Genomic DNA, 4,032 nt, shown 5'->3' with positions numbered 1-4,032 from the left:
GTCATTTGTTGTATTATGACGTGTATAACATGGCCATGGATAATTAAAGGTAGGAGCAAATTTTGCAACGCTATTTATTCAAATAAAAAATATCCCGCTGCGTACGCGGGTGTTCAAAATTTGTTTCAAATTTTAAACAAGAAGTAACCTGGGATATTTACAATCACATAAAGCACACCATGCTGTAACAAGGCTATCTGAAGTCCTCCAAAAAATAATATCAAAGTTTGGTTCCCAGCGCAGTATACAAAATAAAAGTAGCGTAGTGACAAGGGTGGGTAATCAGGTGGTAGAAATTATGCTCAGTTGAGCTTCATTTTCAAAAGTTTGTATCAATTCACACACCTAGATATAACTGAATTTAGTAACGATTCTACTGAGGAAAAAAGCGGTTATATTGAGACATCCTACTCAAAGCTGTGTCTTGAAATAGACGCATAATAAGTGTTACTCTAAATAACATTTTGATTTTAGATAAATAGGTGAAACAAATCTACTATTTGTCCTCAAGTCAACGACATTGCAAACAAATAGGACATGTCAGTGTCCTATACGGATTCATTCTTAAAAGTTTAAATATTAATTTGATTAAGTGTTCTTTTACCACAAATTTTTACATCATGATCATGCTGCTTTTTAGTATAAATAGATCTATTAGATATTTTTGATGTCAGCAACTAGCTTTCCTGAAGATTACCCAAACGAAAAAAAAGGGGAAACAAAACACTTAAACAAAACACTAATACTACACTGTGTTTTGATGATGTTTTATTAGTATAGCAAATGACATGCAAATGAGGTAACAAAACACTAACAAAACACTAACAAAACATTGCTAACGAAATACCAACAAAACATGATATGCAAATTAGGTTTATACAAAACACTAACAGAATACTTTATGTTTTGTTAGTGTTTCATTATATGTGCTAAAGAAAACACTAACAAAACACTGCTAACAAAATACCAACAAAACATATGATATGCAAAAGAGCTAGGTTACAAATTTAAACAAAACACTAACAAAATATTTTATGTTTTTTTAGTGTTTCATTACCTGTGCTGAAAACATACCATAAACAAAACATTATTTACATGCATGAAACAAATTTATATATGAGCCGCGCCAGGAGACAACCAAGATAGTGGCTTTGCGACCAGCATGGATCCAGACCAGTCTGCGCATCTGCTCGATCTGGTCAGGATCCATGCTGTTCGCTTTCAAATGCTATTGCAACCAGAGAAACCATGGATCCTGACTGGACTGCGCGGATGCCAGAAAAAGTATACACACAATATGGTGCTAAAATGTCACCATTTTCTACTCAGTTCCAAAGTCATTGAAGTATATCAGTATTTTCCACTTTTTGCCATGGGTTTTTCAACAATCTTCTGATGTATAGTCAGTGTAAGATATGCTATTACTTTCAACTGAATGTCGCTATTGGTTGAGAAATTTTCTGTAAATGTTAGCCACCATCAGTGTAAAATGCCGGTTTTTTACTAACTGCCACAAAGCCATCATCTGCCACCATTCGTCTCACTGCAAAACCTGTAGATGTAATAAACCAAGAGATATTAAACCATAAAAGCAGTTTCTTCATTAGTTTTTTTTCCTTTGTTTATAGTTTCAAAATTAAATTAATATCATACATGGTAATTTTTGGTATTCAAAATAGTGCATCTTTATGATACAGGCAACACTGCAGATTTATTAGCAAGTAATAATTACAAAATGTATAACATTATTTGTTATATTTTGGACTTATGCATTGCTATTACCATTACCATATTGTTATAATAAATAGTAACATAGTTTAATTTCTGCCAGTTACCTGCACTTACACCTCAAGTTATGTTGACTGTCATGTGATTACTTAATATGGTATAATTTTTAATTATTATATATACTGATTTGGACTTGATATAAAGGAGATAATTATAAAACCTGCCATGAGTTTGCTGGAAATAAGTTTTAAAATTGTTCCATTAAGTCATGTTCAGGGAAAATTTTTCAATTGCCCACATTCAATCAAACATACAACTATGGTAGTGTGTACATGTATATAGTAATATATAATGCCAGTATACTTACATGTTTTTGAACTGCTGGATTCATTAAGTCTACTTTGAACACAATGCGTTTATAATGAAGGTCCCAATTCATTCATGTGTGCCATACTTAATATACACATATGGTGCTATATGGGAATACCTGAAAAATAGATTTAGTTTAAAACTTAAAATGTTCATAAAAACATCTGGTTTATTATTGGGTATGTCAATGAACTAAAATTAAACTGTATACATTGTGATGTCAGATGGGGCCAAAAAATGTCACTAGTTCTACCAAATGTATAGCAAATAGAGGGTTACATTAGTCTTTATTCTTATTACATTATACTCTTTAATAGATTAAAAGAATTATCTGGATGAACATGATTAAATTAATAAATTTGAGTATTTTGGAGAAGTTATTCATTTGTTATATTTTAAATTAATTACCCCAATCTTATAAAATAAACAATATGAGCCAAGCCATGAGAAAACCGACATAATGGCTTTGCAATCAGCATGGATCCAGACCAGCCTGCGCATCCGTGCAGTCTGGTCAGGATCCGTGCTGTTTGCTAACAGTTTCTCTAATTACTATAGGCTTTGAAAGAGAACAGCATGGATCCTGACCAGACTGTGCGGATGAGCAGACTGGTCTGGATCCATGCTGGTCACAAACCCACAGTGTTGGTTTTCTCATGGCGTGGCTCATATAATCATTTTGAACAACAAGTAAATAATCCATAAACAATTCTTTTTGTTAAAAATAATTTTCATTTACCTTAACATAAATGTGTGCAACACCAATAGACTAATTAATAACTAAAAAACAGGTTAAACACTAATTTTAAAGCAAAATATTAATTTCTAAATTTACAGACTGAAGTAAACAGTACGTGCCATGGTAAGCAGACTGGTAGCATTGTTTACCCTGTAATTGGGGAGATAACTCTACTGGACTCCGTTGAATAATTAATCATTTAAAAATATTCTCTTTTCCTTTTAGTAAATTAAAAGCATGATAAACTAAAAAATACAGCTGCTTAATAGTTGCAAAACAAAAGCATATGAACAAAAATATATGTGAAGCAAAAGCCATTTGTGAAAGCTACCCAAACAAAAAGTAAACAACCTGCTTCCAGTTTAAATCCATGATTTACTAGTTACAGGTAATCTAGATTACTGTTGGAAAATGAATAAATTATATTGACTCACCATTTGTATTCTTTTCATTACTTTGAAACTTCCATGTTAAATATAAACTGCACATAGTAAACAAAGAGCTAATATAAATAAACTTCTTTGTAGTGAAATAACTCCATCCTGCTCTCAAAGAACTTCCTGTTTAGATTTGAAATTTTGATATTCTTGGGCAAATGTGTCATTTACAGTCAGCTAATGAAGGATACATCTAGGATGTTGAAACTATTTCTGTACTAGAGTAAGATTTTATTCCGTTTAGATAACACATAAATTTTAAAGGTTACTCTGATAAAAAAAAAGTTAAGGATTACTTTTTGTGGTACATGCACACACCCCAGACGTAGTTCACTGACTTTATTTTCATTGGCTGACCTCTTGGTAGTCTAGAGTTTCTAAATATAAAGCAGACAAGATCTTATCAGTCTGTGGTAATCTCCTGTTGTGAGACAAGCAACATGTACACTGCAGTAGATTAATTTATCACCCCTTAATAGCCAGGTGGAAAAAATTGCAATATTATCTATGCAACTACTAAAGGTGATGTTCTTTTTGGTGTTACTCTAGGAGAAAAAGTAATGATAATTATTTCAATAAATTTTTAACTAGTTCAAAATGAACTTTTCTGCAAGGTGCATGAATACATTATATATACAAGTTGCATTAAAATACATGTTTTAATCCCATTTGTTTTGTTACCTATATAATTAAGTTTATTGTAGTTATTGGTCATAAAAATACTTATCCATTAAAATATTCTCTTTTTTTTTGGGGGGG

At 31.7% G+C, this 4,032-nt stretch overlaps 1 long non-coding RNA gene across 1 annotated transcript; it reads right to left on the bottom strand.

Annotated features, from left to right (window-relative positions):
* Window positions 1–751: 751 nt before the first annotated feature.
* On the bottom strand, window positions 752–3,527 carry LOC123549492 (uncharacterized). Its single transcript, XR_008366925.1, has 3 exons — window positions 3,271–3,527; window positions 2,096–2,215; window positions 752–1,552 (listed from the first exon to the last, which is right to left on the bottom strand). It is a non-coding gene; the product is annotated as an uncharacterized LOC123549492 (long non-coding RNA).
* Window positions 3,528–4,032: the final 505 nt, after the last annotated feature.

The sequence above is a fragment of the Mercenaria mercenaria genome, chromosome 14, assembly GCF_021730395.1.
Source record: "Mercenaria mercenaria strain notata chromosome 14, MADL_Memer_1, whole genome shotgun sequence".
Classification (NCBI taxonomy): Eukaryota; Metazoa; Mollusca; class Bivalvia; order Venerida; family Veneridae; genus Mercenaria; species Mercenaria mercenaria.
Note: the sequence above shows the minus strand (reverse complement) of the source record. Positions and strands in the feature narration are given on the sequence as shown.